Raw genomic sequence first — 21439 nt, 5'->3', positions numbered from 1 at the left:
GAAGATGACAACTGGAATTTGGGAGAAAGTGATGAATATAGCATAAGGAAAACTATTTGTGATCTAGTGAGGAGGAAACAATAGTAGAATTTAGCAATAGAATGTCTTGAAATAGAAAAAGATAGGGAATTATAATATAAAGAGTGCTCCAGGTCCTGCATGGTGCAGTTTATCTTCAGCTAATGGATGGAAATGCCTAGCAAAGAACTGAGAGACCCGAAGAGCGCTAAGTTGGAGAAGAAGATGGTAACTTCTGTTAACATCATGGTGAGCTGTTACTGAGATATGTTATTAGAGATGTTGAGTTGACAATTGGAAATAGCAGTCAGGAACCCATATCTATTTCAGGGCTGAGAAACATATTTGACCATCATTGCCTTCTGTGTGGCTCATTAAATCACTATGGACAAGACTGTCTATGTGAGTGTATAATATGAGGATAGAAGTGTTTCAAGAACAAAGCAATACAGAATACATAAAATGTAAAGAGATGAATAAAGTTCAGCTAGAGGGATAGGAAGAATTCCAGGAGTTTTGAGATATGGAAACCAGAGACAAAAGGAGGGTATTGTTAAGAAGACTAAAAGATATTCATCATTGGAGGCCTAAGAGAGATCTATTTTTGGTGGAACGACAGAGACAAGACCAGATATCAGTGTGTACAAAAAAATGAGGGAGGGATTAAATATATCAGATTAACAAGAGTAAGAATTATCTTGTTACAATGAAGGTTGAAAGGATGCTGTGGAGAAGACGGGACTGCACATGGTGCAGAGAATGTATGAGCAATGACTTCTCTATTGAGAAGTCAAGAACCAATTTTCAGGTGGAGTGATTATCTTTTAAAAGTAGGGAGCATTGCAAAATACTACATGACACACCTCTCAGTAACATCTTTAAAGACTCATCCTCCAAAGCAAAGAACGTGGAGGAAAAGATAAACACCTGGGATTACAATGTACTAAAAAGCTTCTGTACAAAAGAGACATTAACCAAAACAAAGAGACACCCTACTGATTGGGAGAAAATTTTTTCACTCCATACAACTGATAACGGACTGATCACAAGGTTCTACAAAGAACTCATACTACTCAACAAAAACCAAGTAAACATCCAGTCAAAAAATGGGCAGAAGAGCTAAAAAAACATTTCTCCAAAGAGGAAATGCAAATGGCCAACAGGCATATGAAAAAAAATATTCAACAGCACTTGTAATCAGGGAAATGCAAATCAAAACCACAAGATATCACCTTACACCAGTGAGAATGGCATATTTAAAAAAAAACTAGCCACTACAAATGTTAGCGAGGATGTGGTAAAAAGGAACACTTGTACACTGCTGCTGGGAATGTAAAGTGGTACAACCACTGTGGAAAGTTGTGTAGAGGCTCCTCAGTCTACTAAAAATGGAGCGTCCATATGAGCCAGCAATTCCACTCCTAGGAATTTACCCAGAGGACACAAAAACATTAATTCAAAAGGATACCTGCACTACTATGTTTATGAAGCACTGTTTACAATAGGTAAAACCTGGAAACAACCAAAATGCCCAAGAAAGATAAACTCTTGCCATTCACAGCAACTTGAATGGAGCTGGAAGGTATTATGCTCAGTGAAATAAGCCAGAAGGAAAAAGAAAAATATCGGATGGTTTCACTTATAGGAGGAACAAGGGAACCAAATAAGGGATCAGGAAAAATAATAAAAATAGTGTATTAAAAAACAAAATTAGCAAGCAACTGTAAATCAGAGACATTCTGCAGGGGAAGAAGAGGGATCAAAACAGGAGAGGAAAGAGCACAAGGGACTATGACAATGGTTCAAGGGTAAATTGGTGGTGAGAATTTTATGGGGAATTCATCTGATAGGAGAAAGCAAGCACTGCACAAAAATGAACAATGATGTAAAATATAGATCTATAAACAAATATTTTTTTAAAGTAGGGAGAACATGTTGCCCATTTGTGGTAACAAGAGAGGATTAAGAGAGAGAGAAGCAGATGCCAAATGACTGCTAGTTTTGAGAACACAAAGTTAACCTGGTTTCACCCTGCTGTCTTGTATTTTCTCTGGGAGGAAGATAGTAGGACCAGCTGCTGGGAAAGAAGAGTTAGAAGTCTGGGAACTTTGGAATGTGAAGATTTTTAGGAGTAGTTGTAGGTGGACATACAGTGCTGCAGAGAAAGGCAGGTTTGCCAGGCAAGTTGGTGGAATCACTGAAATTGGGAAAAAAGTAGTTGGGACAGACTAAAGACCTCGGATATTTCATACAGACCTGAGTTTCATGTTCTTCACCTAACAAATGGGACCATAATAATACTCACCTCCAAATGCTGATTTGAAGAACATTTGAACAAAAATTTGAAAAAAAGGATTTGTAAACAGCAAAATACAGATGCCTGCTGATTCATATTGCAGCCTTTCCTCTGACCCTTATGAATTTTCTTTGTGCTTTTAGTCTTTGTGTGTACAGGAAACACTAGTAATGATTGCAGACTTGAAAGAGGAGTCTCAAATTCAAATCAATAACTACTTCCCTATGCTGTAATAGCTCCAAACAATGTGCCTATTGTTTTGTATGTAGACAGGCAGCAGGCAGTGACCACAGTGCCTCATACCTGTGCATCACTGCTTCAGGTCATTAGTTTCTACCTTTTGAGCTTATTATCTCATCTTTCTCTGCTCACAGTGTTTTATCTTCTCACCTGGAAATTTAAAACCTTATTTACCTTGTCACACAATATGGGTGCCCCATGTGTGGTAAATGAGAAGATAGTGGTATACACAGAGTAAAGGGAGCTTGAAAGTAGAGCAAGAACATTCATGAGGACATGCCTTGAAGTGAGTACAAGAGTAAACAAGGAAGAGTCATTCGAGGGTATCACCTTCTATATGCCCAGACTGTCCAGTGTGGCAGGTATATGATCTTCAAGTGGTTCAATTAGTGAAGGGCTCTCGGCGCAATCTGTAACCTTGCTATGCTTGGTTTGGAGGCATCAGAAATGACCCTGCTAGAGAGTGTATAGCTCTCAGAATCAGTTCTCAATTTTCTGACCCTTTTGAACCATTTTCCATATTGCTCCCGGACCTGCAGAGGCAAAGTATGCTCTGGGTCAGCTCACTGAGAGAGATGTGGATGGAAAGAGTCCTGGGTGGGAACTGTACAGTAGTACCTGCTGGCTGAGGAGGCAGTAGACCAGGAAGATGAAGACACCCTGCAGGCTGTTGATGATGGTGAACAGGTAGGCCATGACCTGGACAGCTGAACCCACCTGCAGGATTCCCAGACACCATGTGCATCCCAAGATGAAGAGTTGAGCAGTAGCTTTAAATGTCAGCATTCTGGGTGAGAGGAGTAGGGAGGTACATGAGTGACCAGAAGCAACATAATCTAAGTCATTTTCATCTCCACCCCATGAATGAATGGCCCTACCCCTCCATTGGTGATGAGTTCTCAGAGTGAGTTGTGAACAGCTTTGATTTTTACTATCAATTATTCCCCACAATGGCATTGTTATTTGGATTGAGTGACACTTCATAATACGGTGTGAAATTTTTTGTGATGCTCCTTGGATATCCCTAATTTCATTTGACCAACTTATTGAGGACCAACATATTGTATATCAGGCTCTCTGCTGGTACCTGGGTAATTCCACTTCTGAATATCTACCCCACAAAAATGCAAAAACAGGAGCTGGAAGGGATTATGCTCAGTGAAATAAACCAAAAACAAAAAGAAAAATATCAGATGGTTCACTTATAGGAGGAATGTAGGGGAACCAAATAAGGGACCAGGAAAAAAAAAACAATTATGATAAATTAAGAAACAAAATTAACAGGTAACTATATATCAGAGACATTCTGCAGAGGAGGGCGAGGGATCAAAACGGGAGAGAAGAGCACAAGGGACTATGGTGATGATGTACCGGTGAATTTGTGATGGGAATTTTACGGGGAGGGGACTACACCTAAGAAAACATACATTGCACAAAAAAAAGGAATGATGTAAAAAATATATAAAATATTTTTTTAATTTCATACTGAGACAAGAAAAATGCAAAAACATTAATTCAAAGGGATATATAGCTTCTAAGTTCATTGCAGCATTATTTACAATAGCCAAATTATGTAAACCACCTAAGTGCCCAATGGCAGGGCCTCCCCTGGTGGCACAGGTGGTTGAGAGCCATGCTGTGAAGCTGTCCGCAGCATCTGCAGCATTGGTTCGATCTTGGCCAGCAGGCCAGTGAGGGTCCCACATGGCACAGCAGACCTCTCCTGCCTCGCCTGCTTCTCCCCTCAGCAGTGTATTTCTTTAGTCTGCCTGTTCTGTTCCCCACTCTGTCTCTGGTGAATCCTCTCACCCTCCCGAAATCTGGCCTATACCCCAGTTCTTGTATAAAATAAATAAATCAATAAAAAAAAGTCTCCAATGATAGGCAAATGGATTAAGATATGTATATATAAACATGGACTACTATTCAGTTATTTTTTAAAAAGATAAACTCTTGCCATTTTCAACATGAATAAACTGGAAGATATTATGCTAAATGAAGTAAGTCAATGGAGAAAAACAAGCACCAGGTAATTTCACTCATGAATGGAATACAGAGGAAAAAAAAAGAACAACCAAAACATACCCTGATATGACTGTAGAATTGAGGCTACCACATGGAATAGGTGGGAATGGAGGGTCAAGTGGAGAGGGGACCCAAGGACTATGGTGGAGGATTACGAGTGTTTTGGTAGTGGGTGCAGTGTGTAACACACATCTGGAGGGCTGTGAACTGCTACTTCTAAATCACGTAGTGGCCCAAAGAATGTTACCCCAACAAAAATAATACAATTAAATTTAAAAAACAAAGGCAAGATTTCTATTTTCATAAACCTCATAGTCTATTCAAATTACTAATGCAACCAAATAATGGCATGCAAAATTTGAATAGATAATGATAAGCACATACACAAGAGTATTAAATGTACACAGTGCTTCCTAGAGCAAAGGGCTGCTCAAGTCTTTTGGATTTGATGCTTCCTAGGATTTTTCCTGGAACAAGAACTGGAATGAGGAGACTGATCTGAGGGTGAGGCTTGAAAGTGTAGATGGATTGTGGGATCGCTCACAGAATTTTCTAAATGCTACATGGGAACATAAATGCTCTCTGTTCTTTTGTCTTAGGACTGCTGACAAAAAGTCCAAATCATGACATTCAATCAATGTCAATTCTTTCTGCTGCTGACAGATACACAAGCTGGGACTGGAGATGAAAAGAACATTTTGGCTGGGTGCCAGCAGCACAAACCACTAAAACGAAACTGTCTGCCACAGAAGAAGTTACATCTGTTTACTCTGGGTTCCCTCAAACAACCCTGAAAGGGGACATCAGGGAAAATTGAAGCACATGCTTCTCCTGGGACCTCACATGTCTATATGGTTGTCACCCCCTTTCCATCTTACCTTGTGTTCTGAATGGTGGACACATCACTGTTGAGGGAAGAGAGTCTATTTTTCAAAATCCAGAGTGCCACCAGGAAGAAAACTATATTGACCTTCAGGAAACCACAGAAATTTTATTGAATAAAATTCCAATCTGTTATCTCTATCCTAGCTTGTTCAATATCAACTTCACACTGAAGTAATTTTCAGATTTAGTAACAGTTTTAACGTTTATAGTTTCAGGAGTATCCTTATAAAACCAAACCCATAACAACCCAGGGACACATCTGGATTCTGTCACCCTCCCTTTTGTAGTTCTGCTCTTCCCGTGACCCTCAGCTGAGCATTAAGGTTGCTAACATCATTACTCACAGAGAAGATGGCACACACTGGTCCAAGGAAGCCCCATACAAATCCCTTCTCTGTGTGGAGCCAGCAACTGTATGTGAGAGAGAATAAAAAACTGCATTGGAACTGAGGCTACTAGAGGGGAAGGAGAGTGGTGGGTGTAAAAGAGGCTGGTGGGGCCCAAAAGTCTATGGGTGTTTTTGTAACACGAAAGGAAGAGGAGCATTGAATGGGGTTATTCTCCCCGCCCCCACTTACATGCAGTTGCCTTGGATTACAAATCCAGTATGCCATGTGCAAGGCCTACTGAAGGGGGTAGAGGATTAGTAAATGATACATAGAGAACCTGGAAGTCAGGACTTTACTGATAAACGGTGACATAATTCATTCCTGCTACATCACAGTAAAATTCAGGGGGAGGAGGATATTTCAGAACAGTTAAAAATACACCAAAAAGAATGGAAGCAAGGGCAAACTGACATGTCCAAAAAGGACACCTAAAAAGAGCACAGCTGGTGTGTGTAAACAAGAATTTAACTGAATGCTGTGGCTAAGGGTGCAGAATCTGGAAGAGTCATTTCCTGAAAAGAGGACGGAGGACCTTAGAGAAGTGCTATCATTTTAAAATAAAAACGTGTTAATGGAAAATAACTAAAACAATTTTTTAAATATATTTTATTTTATATAATTCTCACATCATTTTTCATTTTTGTGCAATGTATGTATGCATTTTCATCTTGGTTATATTCCCCACACAATTCTCACCCCCCTTATTTTGACCCTAATACCTCCGCTCCTCCACCCACCCCTGTAGTATGTCCCTGGTTTATAGTTGCTTGTTGATTTTGATTTTTCTTAGTTATAATTAGTCTTTTTCCTGGTCCTTTATTTAGGTTTTCTAAATTCCAGCTATGAGTGAAACCATCCGGTATTTTTCTTTTTCTTTCTGGCTTATTTCGCTAAGCATGATCCCTTCCAACTCCATCCATGTTGCTGCAAATTGCATGAAGTTATGTTTTTTTGATTGCTGAGTAATATTCCATTGTGTATATGTACCACATCATCTTGATCCAGTCATCTATTTTGGGGATTTGGGTTGTTTCCATCGCTTAGCTATTATAAATAGTGCTGCTATAAACATAGGGGTGCAGGTGCCCTTTTGAATTAATGTTTCTTTGTCCTTTGGGTAAATACCTAGGAGTGGAATTGTTGGATCATATGGAAGCTCTATCTTTAGTAGGTTGAGGAATCTCCATACACTTTCCATAATGGTTGGATCATTTTGTACTCCGCACTCCCACCAGCAGTGTAGGAGAGTTCCTTTTTCTCCACATCCTCACCAACATTTGTAAAACCATCTATTTTAAAACTCAAATTCACCCAAGCCCCAGAACAAACTAAAAATAATCCATCCAAAAGAAACTTCTAAACTTTGATAAGACTGAGGAGTACGTGATTTTTAAGTTGAAGCTGTTTTCTTTCTTTCTCTCCACAGTCTAGTATACAGCAGCCACCTGGTGACCACTTTGTAGGCAACAGAGAGATATGACTACTTTTGGAGCGCTATTCAAAGCATCATCACCAATAGAGCAGTCAGTATTTTTTCTAACCCATTAGTTCCCTGGAGGGTCTTCATTCTCAAAATTTGGTGGCTATTTGGTTATTTTTTGTGCCTCAGGGACAAAAGATACCATACCCCTAGAACATTACCAAATAATAGAAAACTACAGTCACATCACCAGACACCAAAGACTGTCATCAAGTAGGATCAACAGAAACTTGTGCAGGGTTTTTTCAAAATACTGGAAAACTAAAGGGCAGTAAGGACTTTTGAAAACTCTGTAATGTTCCCAGAAACCTAAGATTGAACAAGACTGTGTCATGCTCAGGAAAGACCTGGAGGAAGAAAGCAGATCTATTATCTCTGGATGACCTTGAGGTTTTATGCTATCAAGATATGAGAGCTCAGGCTGTTAAGCAAACTGCTTGACAATTAAAGAGGTGTCTTCTCACGCTGATATCTTGTAAAAGAGGGCAAAGCATATTGCAAGGTATTTAAGGCAGTCTTCTGAACAAATATTGAATGGTTTCAAAATTGTACTGAATGAGGTGTGACCACTAGAGATCAAGATCAGAAATAAAAACAAGACTTTGGGCCTCCCCTGGTGGCGCAGCTGTTGAGCCCTGGGCTGCGAAGCTGCCTGCAGCCTCTGCAGTGCCAGTGCGATCCCCAGCCACCAGCGAGGGTCCCATATGGCATGGAGATCTCTCCTGCTGAACCCACTGCTCCCCTTGTTAGGGGGAAGTGATGTCCTGAGTTAATCCCATACAGGCTTTGTGGACTCCACCCCCACTCCAGACTAAAGCCATCAAGACTCTGGGAAAGAAAAATCCCATCACCACCAAGGGAGGGTGGCTGGGACCTGAGGGTGGAGTTGGGCAGCCAGGTTGGATATAAAAAACCAAACACGTGGGCCTTGGGCTCGCTCTCTGGCTCGTGATCGCTCGCCTCCTGGCTTCACGGCTCCTGGCTGGCGGCCAACTCTGAGAGCGCCATTTTGGGATTCCTGATCGGCGGATCGGGTAGGACTCATTTAAAACTCTGTCTCCCACTTTCTCCCAGAGCTGTACATTTCCTCATTTCCCCTTCCCTTGTAAATAAACCTTTTATTAACCTTTCACGTGTGCCTGCAGTAGAGCATTGATAAGTCCTTTTAAGCGCGCGGGTGAGGACCCACAGTCAGGCACTCCGTTTTGTATCGGGGTTGCTCTACAACACCCTCAGCAGTGTATTTCATCAATCTGCCTGTTCTGTTCCCTGCTCTTGCTCTGGTGAGTTCTCTCACCCTCCCGCGCTTCTGACTGTACCCAGTGCTTATATAAATAAATAAATAAACCTTAAAAAATAAATAAATAAATACAAGACTTTTAAAAATCTAAAGGAGCACTCAAAGGCCACAGACTGCAGGCAATCATCAATTTCCAGAATTAGTTTAGGAAAGTCACTAAACAAACAACAAACTAGTGACAATGAAGTTTACAACATTTTATCTAAAACACCCAGTTTTAGGAAATCTACCCACACCATGGCAGAATAGAGTTGCTAGGATCACCCTCTCCCTTAAAAACAACTATACACAAATATTTGCTCAAAGGAAGTTTCAGAAGTTCCCTAACAGAATCTCAGGAGTTTCCCTTGGAGAACCTGCTGGTAGTTTGCTGTGGGAAAGAGAGCAATAAAGTGAGAAGGAGTGAAACCAGGAAAGTAGATACGCCAGACAGAACTGGCTATGGATCAATTCATGGCCCTATAGGGCACTAGAGAAAATTTCCCTAAAGGGATTTCTCAGAAAGGTAATACAGTCACACATGGGCACCAATCAGCTTGGAACACTGGGAACTCCACAATCAGCACAAGTAAAGTAAAGCTCACCCCACCATCTCCCAGAGGTAAGATAAGAGTCACCAGCATCGTAGGCTCAACAGCAGAAAGGACTGGTGAGAGAGAACTCACCATCCCTTGGAAAGTATTGAGCAGGCACATAGAGCTTTCCCCAAGGTACCTGGGAAGTGGGGCGGCAGCAGTGGAGGTGGCCATCACCTCAGGTCACAGCTCGGGAGTGGGGCACACATGCCACCTGGGCACCTCTTGCCCACCAGACCTAACTGACACAGAGCAACAGCCTTATGGGCCAGCACTAGAAACTCAACTTGCACAGAACAGGACCCAAAGCAGAAAGAAGCAGCAGAGAGAGGGAAAAAATTGATAGATTTTGACATCATCAAAATCAAAAACTGTTTTTGCTTTAAACGGCATTATGAGATGCCATCTTACACCACTGAGAATGGCACATATTTAAAAAAGTAGCTACAACAAATGTTGGCAAGGATGCGAAGAAAAGGGAACTCTCCTGCACTGCCGTTGGGAGTGCAAAATGGTCCAACCACTATGGAAAGCTGTGTAGAGATTCCTCAACCTGCTAAACTAAAGATGGAGCTTCCATGTGATCCAGCAATTCCACTCCTAGGTATTTACCCAAAGGACACAGGAACACTAATTCAAAAGGGCACCTGCACCCCTATGTTTATAGCAGCACTATTTACAATAGCTAAGCTATGGAAACAACCCAAATGCCCAAAAATAGACGAATGGATCAAGAAGATGTGGTACATATACACAATGGAATATTACTCAGCAATCAAAAAACATAACTTTATGCAATTTGCAGCAACATGGATGGAGTTGGAAGGGATCATGCTTAGCGAAATAAGCCAGAAAGAAAAAGAAAAATACCGGATGGTCTCACTCATAGCTGGAATTTAGAAAACCTAAATAAGGGACCAGGCAAAATACTAATTATAATAAAGTAAAAAAAAATCAACTAGCAACTATAAATCAGAGACACACTACAGGGGGCAGGGAGGAGGGATTAGGGTCAAAACAAGGGGGTGGGATCTGTATGGGGAATATAACCAAGATGAAAAATGCATAGAGTGTGCAAAAATGAAAAATGATGTAAAGAATACATAAAATAAAAAGAATTTTAGAAAGGGCATTATCAAGGAAGTAAAATGATATTGAAACAAAATATAAAAATCATATATTGACATTTTTCTAATAGAATATATTAACACAATAGATCAATAAAAGACGATCCAACTTAAAAATGGGCAAAAGATTTAAATAGGTATTTCTCCAAGGAAGATATGCAAATAGTCAATAAGCACATGAAAAGATGCCCAACAACATTAGTCATTATGGGACTACAAATCTAACCCACAATAATTATCACTTCACAAGCATCATGGCCAAAGTAAAAAATGTAGAAAATAATTGTTAGTGGGATTGAGAAGTGGTGGCGCAAGGGGATAAGCATAGCACTGTGAAGCTGTCGGCAGTCTCTGCAGCACATGTTCTATCCCTGGCTGGCCAGGGAGAGGCCCACATGGCCCAGCAGATCTCTCCTGACTCACCCGCTGCTCCCCTCAGCAGGGTATTTCAGTCAGTCTGCCTGTTCTGTTCCCCACTCTGTCTCTGGTGAATCCTCTCACCCCTGTCCTGAGCTCTGGCCTGTGCCCCAGTTTTTGTATGCATAAATAAGTATTTTTTAAAAAGATGCAGAGAAGTTGAAACCTCATATATTGTTGGTGGGATGTGAAGTTTGAGACACTGGAAAACAAGTGGTGGTTTGTCAGAATGCTAAACACAGATTTGCCATTTGTAAACACATACCCAAGACAAATGCAAACATATGTCCACACAAAAACATGCATATACATCAGCATTACTCACAATATCAAAACAATATCAACTGCTGAACGTGGTATATGTATATAATGGAATATTATTTGCAGAACAACACTACCAGCAACAACAAGAAAGAGGTCATGATATTTGCTCCAACAGGATGAACCTTGAAAACATCATGCTAAGTGAAAGAATTCAGTCCCAAAAGACCACACATATGATTCATGAATGCAAAATAGCCAAAAAGGTGGAACCATAGGATAGAAAGTAGATTCATGTTTACTGAGAATGGGACATAAAAGTTACTGTGTATCAAATTTCTTTTGAGATTTTTTGAAAGTGTTCTAAAATTACATTGCCGTGATGGCTATACACCACTCTGATTATTCTAAAAAACACTTATACGTACACAACTAAAGGGTGAAGTTAATGGTCTGTAAGATACATTTCAATGAAGAAGTAAAAACATTAAACCTAGTATTAAATGCTGAAATAAGAGAATGGAAGCTCTGAAACTTGGCTCCATGTTTAAATCCTCACTCTGCCAGCTACATGCTGTACACCTTAAGACATTTTCTTAAAAAGTTTGTGTCTTAGTTTACTCATCTGTATAATAAGATAAACAATACTCTCTACTTCATATTTTGATGTGAGGATTGAGTCAACTACTATAAAAATGGTTAGTAAATGCCTGACATCAAGTTGGCACCTTGTAAATCTTAACTGTGACATAATCCATTGTTTTGATTACTCAAATCGGCTCTTCTTTTCCAAGTGAAAAACCAGAACATCCTATAGGATAATGATTAAGTATAAGTTAGATTTCTTTAATGAAATCCTAATCACTCCTTTTGATTTCATCTTTGCTATTTCAAGGACACAGATTTAAATATATTCTCCTTAATCATTATAATATTGCAACATAATGATGCCCTGAAGAGTATTAATTAGTATTGCTCTCCACATTACTTTTCTTGGGCATTAATCAAAATTCGACATTGATTCCATGATGGCCATGATCACATGAAGAAAGTAATGAGGGTGGGATTTTGCATTTACCGGGCAGGTGTTCCATAAAGGTCAGGCCTGGCTGCTGCGGAAATGGCCACAATCACAGCCGGGACTCCATAGCCCATAGGGAACATAATTTTCTTGATGAACTTGTTGACACTAGCGTAGTTGACCACCATCAGATTGCGTGCAGTGAGGAAGAGGTGCAGGCCCTCCAGCAGCATCCAGGTGAAGGAGGCCAGGTAGAGATAGTGTAAGGCACCTGCGATGACAGCACACAAGACCTGGGAAGAGGAGGGTATCACCAGAAGGGATCATCACGGTAGAATGTGGCCGCAGGACCTCTCCTGCACACTGCCACTAGAGACAACTCTGATGTAGGATTGTCAAGAGAGGGGTCTTCTACTTGCACTTGTCAATGTGAAATTGACCATTCACCCCAACAAGCTTCCCCAAGGCCCACGACCCTCTTATTAAAATGCCCATTATAGCATGGCTCCATGAGTTCAGCATTCCCCAGGGAAAGGGCTGGGAAGTCTCTGGGCACTGTCACTACCTTGATTTCAGTTCTGTCAATGGTTGTGAGAAAGAGCAGGTGGGCAAAGAAGAGGCAGAATGAGAGCTGCAGGTGGAGGGAGGTGCTGGTGTTCTGGATGGGTTTGCACAGGAGGAAAGTGAGGGCCGCCAGGAAGAGACAGAGCAGAGAGAAGCTCAGTCCCACGTAGGTGATCACAACCAGCACAGGATCTTCCTCCTGGGATGCAGCAGAGATGACAGTCACCTCCTCGCTCTGTGGCAATGACCCTCCCACCATTTTTATTTTCATTTTCAGGCAAAAAACTCCATTTTCAATTGACGCTCACCTCCATTCCATGAGGGCTGTGATGGAGTCTGTGCCTGGAGACTCCATGTCCGAAATCCAATTCCCCACCCCAACACCACTCACCTCAAAACAGCAACACTGTTCCTTGTGGATTTTAATCCTTACACATTTAGAACTTGATTCTTGACTAAAGGAGGAAAACCACTATGCTTCATGGTGATGGTAACTTAAAATTCAAATTAAGCAAGTAACCTTCTTTTAATTATTTTTATTTTTATTTAAGTATCAGCATTTCAGCATTTTACATCCTTGATAGTGTTTTGACAGTACAGGATGATCCCCCCTCGGGTAGTTGCTTAACCTCCCACAACAGAAGCACCTTCAGACCTCCACAGAGTGCACTGTGTTCTCTCCCTCCCCACCCCACCTCTCCTTGTTGTAGATAATCTTAAATCCATGAGAAGAATTAAAAAATAGCAATTCAAGGCGGGCACCCATCACCAGGGCAGACCGGGCATGCAGGGGAGAGCCTCCCTGCATCACCATTTTAGAACAGGGAGCTTTCTTCAGTAAAGACTGCTTAAAACTGGCAGAAGGGCCCCAGAGGAGCCAGAGGTGAACTGGGAAGTTCACCCACACCAGGCTCCTTCTGGCCAGCAGTCCGAGCCCAGAGGGGAGTGGACACCCACCAATGGGGCAGACTGGGCACACAGGAGAGTGCATCTCCACATCTCCACTTTAGAACAGGGACCTTTCTTCAATAAAGACTGCTTGAAACTGGCAGAAGTCTCCCTGTGGAACCAGAGGGAAAAGGTTCCCCGTGCAGGCAGAAGTGAGCTGAAGGCCCCACAGCCTGGTCCCGCCTGGCAAGAAGTTGGAAACCAGAGAGGGATCCAGTGATTTGGAACCCAGAGTGCAATCCAGCTGCCCCACCTCCGGGGAAGTTTGTGGGACTTCAAGACACATCTTTATAATTAAACACAGAAGGGGGAAATATTCAGTGACAGCGACAAGTAGCATACTCAAAGTACCACTGCCTCACTAGACTTCTGGCATAGCAGTATTTGACTCCTTTAGACTGCCAGTTCCCAATCCCCACAAAAGCACACCAAAAAGATGCCGGCCAGTACCAGCAACACAGTGTCCCAAGGCATACAGCAAATTAAAAAACAGGCAGTAGGGAGTAGAAAAACTAACATGCAACCTAGCAACTCCTCAGGAAAAAGGCACACCACAAAAAGAAAACCACCCACCAGATTGCAACGAATTAACTTGGAAGAACTTCTGAGCCTTCCAGAAAGAGAATTTAAAATTTCCATGATTAAAAAACTGACAGAAGTCATAAAGGAAAACAATGATAAGGGAAAAATAATCAATGATCACAAATGAAATTGAGTCCCTAAAGAGGGAAGTAAAAGAAATGCAAGAGATCAAAGAATTAGTGGAGGCACTAAAGAACTCTGGGAAAAGCAATGAAAGCAGAATAGATGAAATGGAAGAACAAATAAGTACTCATGAAGACACAGAAATAAAAAGAACCAAAACAAAAAAGGAAAGAGAGGTACGAAGGAAAAAGACCAGAGAAAGACTTCGGGAACTATCTGATCCCATGAGTAAAGGAAATATAAGAGTTACAGGAATCCCGAGAGGAGAGGAGAGAGATGTAGGAACAGAGAAAATATTCAAGGAGATAATTGAAGAGAACTTCCCAAACGTCAAGAAGAAGCTGAAAATTGATATACAAGAAGCAAGAAGAACACCAAACTTCCACGATGAAAGCAAAAATACAGCAAGACACATAATAGTAAAGCTGCCAAGAATCCAAGAAAAGGAAAAACTAATGATCTGACAAGAGGGAAGAAACAGATAACGTTCAAAGGAAAACCAATCAGACTGACATCAGACTTCTCCGAAGAAACACTACGGGCAAGGAGAGAGTGGAGGGACATAGTCCACAGACTCCAAGAAAACAGATGCCAACCAAGAATACTCTATCCCGCAAAGCACTCTTCCTCTATGAAGGAAGAATAAGCACCTTCCAGACAAACAGAAACTCTGGAATTTCATTACGACTAAACCCCCACTACAAAAAATAGTACAAGGAGTCCTAAAGCCAGAACCTCAGAGGGACGAATAACAATGAAAGAAGGCCAAAAAAAAAAGTTATTAAAAGAATAAATAAATAAAATCAAAGGAAAGACAAACACAATGACAAATACAGATGCTAACATATCAATATTAACTCTAAATGTAAATGGACTAAACTCTTCAATAAAAAGACACAGAGTTGCAGGCTAGATTAAGAAACAAAACCCAACCTTTTGCTGTCCCCAGGAAACATATTTAGCTACAAAAGGTAAAAATAGACTCAAGTTAAAGGATGGAAAACAATCCTAAAAGCAAATGGACCAAAAAAGAAAGCAGGAACAGCTATACTTATATCAGATAAAACAGATTTCAAACTCAAAAGGCTAAAAAGAGACCCCAACGGTCATTACATTATGATCAAGGAGACAATACTTCAAGAAGAAATAACACTCATTAACATATATTCACCAAACAAAGGAGCACCAAAATATATCAGACAACTATTGTCATCTCTGAAAACAGACATCAGAGAAAACACATACGTAGTGGGAAACTTTAACACACCACTATCAACAATGGATAGATCAACGAGACTAAAAATAAGTAAAGACACTAAAGCTCTAAATAAGGACCAAGAGTGCTTGGGCTTAACAGACATTTATAGAACACTAAACCCAAAAAAATCTGAGTACACATTTTTCTCAAGCGCACACGGATCATTCTCCAGTATCAATCACATACTGGGACACAAGACAAACATCAACAGATACACCAAGATTGAAATCATATCAACCATCTTTTCTGACCATGAAGGCATCAAACTAGAAATAAACCATAAAAAGAAGGCAAGGAACTTTCCTGCCTCATGGAGATTAAAAACCACACTACTGGAAGACCACTGGGTTAACGAGGAGATCAAAGAGAAATTAAAAAATTCTTTGAATTGAATGACAAGGAGGACACCAATATCCTAAATGTATGGGATGCAGCAAACGCAGTAATAAGAGGAAAATATATAGCAATAGAAGCTCACATCAAGAAACAAGAAAGAACTCAAAGAAACAACCTAATCTCGAAGCTCAAAGATCTAGAAAAAGAACAACAAAAAAAACCCAAAACCAGTAGAAGAAAAGAAATAATAAAAACCAAAGCAGAAATAAATGAAATCGAAACTAAAAAAAAACAATCCAAAAGATCAATGAAACCAAGAGCTGGTTCTTTGAAAAAATAAATAAAATAGACAAACCCCTAGCCAGGCTCACAAAGGAAAAAAGGGAGAAAGCACAAATACACAGGATCATCAATGAAAGAGGAGAAATCACGACGGACACAGCAGAAATCAAAAGAATAATCAGTAACTACTATGAACAGTTATATGGAAACAAGTTTAACAATCTAGAGGAGACGGACAAATTCCTACAACTCTACAATCACCCAAAGCTAGATAAAGAAGAAATAGAACACCTAAACAGACCAATTACAAGCAGCGAAATTGAAATGGTAATCAAAAACCTCCCCAAAAACAAAAGCCCAGGACCTGATGGATTTACAAATGAATTCTACCAAACATTCAGAGACGAATTAGTGCCTATCCTTCACAAACTCTTCCAAAAAACTGAGAAGGAAGGGACAATACCAAACACGTTCTATGAAGCCAACATTACACTAATACCAAAACCGAATAAGGACAACACAAAAAAGGAAAACTATAGGCCAATCTCCCTAATGAACACTGATGCAAAAATCCTCAATAAAATTTTAGCTATCAGAATCCAACAATGTATCCATAAGATAATTCACCACAACCAAGTAGGATTCATTCAAGGGACACAAGGATGGTTTAACATCCGAAAATCAATCAACGTTATCCAACACATCAACAAAAAGAAATATAAAAACCATATGATAATATCAATAGATGCTGAGAAAGCTTTCGACAAAGTGCAACACCCATTCATGATAAAAGCCCTTGAAATTCTTGGGATACAAGGAACATACCTCAAAATCATAAAGGCCATCTATGACAAGCCAACAGCCAGTATCATTCTCAATGGTGAAAAGCTGAAAGCAATTCCATTAAGATCTGGAACAAGACAAGGATGTCCGCTCTCACCACTGCTTTTCAATATAATACTGGAAGTCCTAGCCAGAGCAATAAGACAAGAGAAAGATATCCAAGGAATCCAAACAGGAAAAGAAGAAGTCAAGCTATCACTATTTGCAGATGATATGATAATATACATAGAGAACCCCAAAAACTCCAAAGAAAATCAAATTCAACTCATCAATCAGTTCAGTAAAGTGGCAGGATACAAAATCAACACGCAAAAGTCAGTAGCCTTCCTATACACAAACAATAAATCTGAAGAAGAAGAAATCAAAAAAAACCATCCCTTTTATTATCAAAACAAAAAAATCGAATATGTGGGAATAAATCTAACAAAAGAGGTAAAGGACATATACAAAGAAAACTATAAAACACTGTTAAAAGAAATAGAAGAAGACACAAAGAAATGGAAAGACATCCCCTGCTCATGGATTGGAAGAATAAACATTATTAAAATGGCCATCCTTCCAAAAGCAATATAAAGATTCAATGCTATTTCAATCAAAATTTCAATGTCATTCTTCAAAGAAATAGAACAATTATTGATGAAATTCATATGGAATCACAAAAAACCCCGAATAGCCAAAGCTCTCCTGAAGAAAAAAGAAGGGAATGGAGGCATCACACTCCCAGACTTCAAACTATACTACAAAGCCATAATCATCAAAACTGCATGGTATTGGAACAAGAACAGACATACAGACCAATGGAATCGAATAGAAAATCCAGAAATAAACCCACAGATTTATGGTCAACTAATCTTTGACAAAGGAGCAAAGACTATGCATTGGAGCAAAGAAAGTTTGTTCAATAAATGGTGCTGGGAAAACTGGGTCGCTACATGCAAAAGAATGAAGCTTGACCACTACCTCACACCATACACAAAAATCAACTCAAAATGGATTAAAGAACTAGACATAAGACCTGAAATCATAAAATATATAGAAGGAAATATAGGCGAAACACTACGGGATTTGCACATCAAAGACATCTTTACAGACACATCACCCAAAGCAGTGATAGTGAAGGCAAAGATAAACAGCTGGGACTACATCAAATTAAAGAGCTTCTGCACAGCAAAAGAGACAAAACAAAAACAAAGAGAAACCCCACCAACTGGGAGAACATTTTGCACCCAACACTAATGATAAAGGACTGATCACAAAAAACCGCAAAGAGCTGATGAGACTCAACAACAACAAAGAAAATAATCCAGTTAGGGCCTCCCCGGTGGCGCAGCAGTTGAGCGCTGGGTTGCGAAGCTGCCTGCGGCCTCTGCGGCGCCGGTTCAATCCCCAGCTGCTCCCCGGCCACTGGAGGAGGGTCCCGCATGGCGCGCAGACCTCTCCTGCCGCCCGCTGCTCCCCTCAGCAGTGTACTTCGGTCCTTCTGCCTGTTCTGCTCCCCGCTCTGGCTCTGGTGAATTCTCTCACCCTCCCGCACTTCTGACTGTACCCAGTGCTTGTATAAACAAAAAAACAAACAAACAAATAAATAAAACATGCTTCTATTAAAAAAAAAAAAAAAAAGAAAATAATCCAGTTAAAAAAATGGGCAGAAGAGCTAAAAAGAAACTTCTCTGAAGAGGAAATGCAAATGGCCAACAGACATATGAAAAAATGTTCACCATCACTTGGAATCAGGGAAATGCAAATCAAAACTACCATGAGATACCATCTTACACCAGTGAGAATGGCACATATTAAAAAAACTAGCAACAACAAATGTTGGCGAGGGTGTGGAGAAAAAGGAACTCTTCTGCACTGTTGGTGGGAGTGCAAACTGGTCCAACCACTGTGGAGAGCTGTGTGGATATTTCTGGACCTACTAAACATAGAGCTTCCATATGATCCAGCAATTCCACTCCTAGGTATTTACCCAAAGGACACAGAAACATCAATTCCAAAGAACACCTGCACCCCTATGTTTATAGCAGCACTGTTTACAATAGCTAAGCTTTGGAAACAACCCAAATGCCCAAAAATAGATGACTGGATCAAGAAGATGTGGTACATATATACCATGGAATATTACTCAGCATTCAAAAAAGATAAACACATGTAATTTGCAGCAACATGGATGGCGCTGGAAGGGATCATGCTCAGCGAAATAAGCCAGAAAGAAATAGAAAAATACCGGATGGCCTCACTCATAGCAGGAATCTAGAAAACTTAAATAAGGGACCAGGAAAATGAATAACTATAAGAAAGTGAAAATCAAAATCAACAAAAAACTATGAACCAGAGACACTTTTAGGGGGGCGGGGGCGGGAGGGGAGGGATTGGGGTCAGAATGGGGGGGCTGCAATTGTATGGGGAATATAAAAATAAAATTTATTATTTATAAAAAAAGTCAACACGCAAAAGTCAGTAGCCTTCCTATACACAAACAATAAATCTGAAGAAGAAGAAATTTAAAAAATCATCCCTTTTATTATTGAAACAAAAAAAATCAAATACCTGGGAATAAATCTAACAAAAGAGGTAAAGGACCTATACAAAGAAAACTATGAAACACTGTTAAAAGAAATAGAAGAAGACACAAAGAAATGGAAAGACATCCCCTGCTCATGGATTGGAAGAATAAACATTATTAAAATGGCCATCCAACTAAAGGAATCTACAGATTCAATGCTATTCCAATCAAAATTTCAATGTCATTCTTCAAAGAAATAGAACAATTATTGATGAAATTCATCTGGAATCACCAAAAACCCCAAATAGCCAAAGCTCTCCTGAAAAAAAAAAGAAGGAAATGGAGGCATCACACTCCCAGACTTCAAACTATACTACAAAGCTATAATCATCAAAACTGCATGGTATTGGAACAAGAACAGACACACAGAACAATGGAATCAAATAGAAAATCCAGAAATAAACCCACAGATTTATGGTCAACTAATCTTTGACAAAGGAGCAAAGACTGTGCATTGGAGCAAAGAAAGTCTGTTAAATAAATGGTGCTGGGAAAACGGGGTCGCTACATGCAAAAGAATGAAGCTTGACCACTACCTCACACCATGCACAAAAATCAACTCAAAATGGATTAAAGAACTAGACATAAGACCTGAAACCATAATATATGTAGCAGGAAATACAGGCAAAACACTACCTGACATGCACCTCAAAGACATCTTTACAGATACATCACCCAAAGCAGTGATAGTGAAGGCAAAGATAAACAGTGGTGACTACACCAAATTAAAGAGCTTCTGCACAGCAAAAGAGACAATAACAAAAACAAAGAGAAACCCCACCAACTGGGAGAACATTTTTACACACAACACTAATGATAAAGGACTGACTGACCACAAAAATCTACAAAAAGCTGATGAGACTCGACAAAAACAAAGAAAATAATCCAGTCAAAAAGTGGGCAGAAGAGCTAAAAAGAAACTTCTCCAAAGAGGAAATACAAATGGCCAGCAGGCATATGAAAAAATGTTCAACATCACTTGTTATCAGGGAAATGCAAATCAAAACTACCATGAGATAACATCTCACACCAGTGAGAATGGCACATATTAAAAAAAAAAAAAAACTAGCAACAACAAATATAGGTGAGGTTTTGGAGAAAAAGGAACTCTCCTGCGCTGCTGGTGGGAGTGCACACTGGTCCAACCACTATGGAAAGCTGTGTGGAGATTCCTCAACCTACTAAAGATAGAGCTTCCATATGATCAAGCAATTCCACTCCTGGGTATTTACCCAAAGGACACAGAAACATCAATTCCAAAGAGCACCTGCACACCTATGTTTATAGCAGCACTATTTACAATAGCTAAGCTTTGGAAACAACCCAAATGCCCAAAAATAGATGACTGGATCAAGAAGATGTGGTACATATACACCATGGAATATTACTCAGCATTCAAAAAAGATAAACACATGGATGGCGCTGGAAGGGATCATGCTTAGCGAAATAAGCCAGAAAGAAAATGAAAAATAAGGGGTAGTCTCACTCATAGCAGGAATCTAGAAAACCTAAATAAGGGACCAGGAAAAAGAATAACTGTAAGAAAGAAAAAATCAAATCAACAGACGACTATGAACCAGAGACACACTGTGGGTGAGGGGGGCGGGAAAAGGAAGGATTGGGGTCAAAATAAGGGGGTTGCAATTGTATGGGGAATATAAAAATAAAATTTAAAAAAAAAGAGATTGGCGTGCATGGACACTACTAAGTTTCACCCAGTATCATCCTGACTTTTTCTAATTTGACTATGACTTTTCAAACAAATCTTTCCAGTTTTTCTCCCAGCCTTTTTGGCTTGCAATGATTAACTGTCTTGTTCTACAACTGGAAATGGAAAATCCTGTCAACTTCAGAAAGATCACCAAGACAGCTGTGCTAAATATGACCATCACTGTTTTCCTAA

Source organism: Talpa europaea (assembly GCF_964194135.1).
Source record: "Talpa europaea genome assembly, chromosome: 12".
In the NCBI taxonomy this organism is placed as follows: domain Eukaryota; kingdom Metazoa; phylum Chordata; class Mammalia; order Eulipotyphla; family Talpidae; genus Talpa; species Talpa europaea.
Note: the sequence above shows the minus strand (reverse complement) of the source record.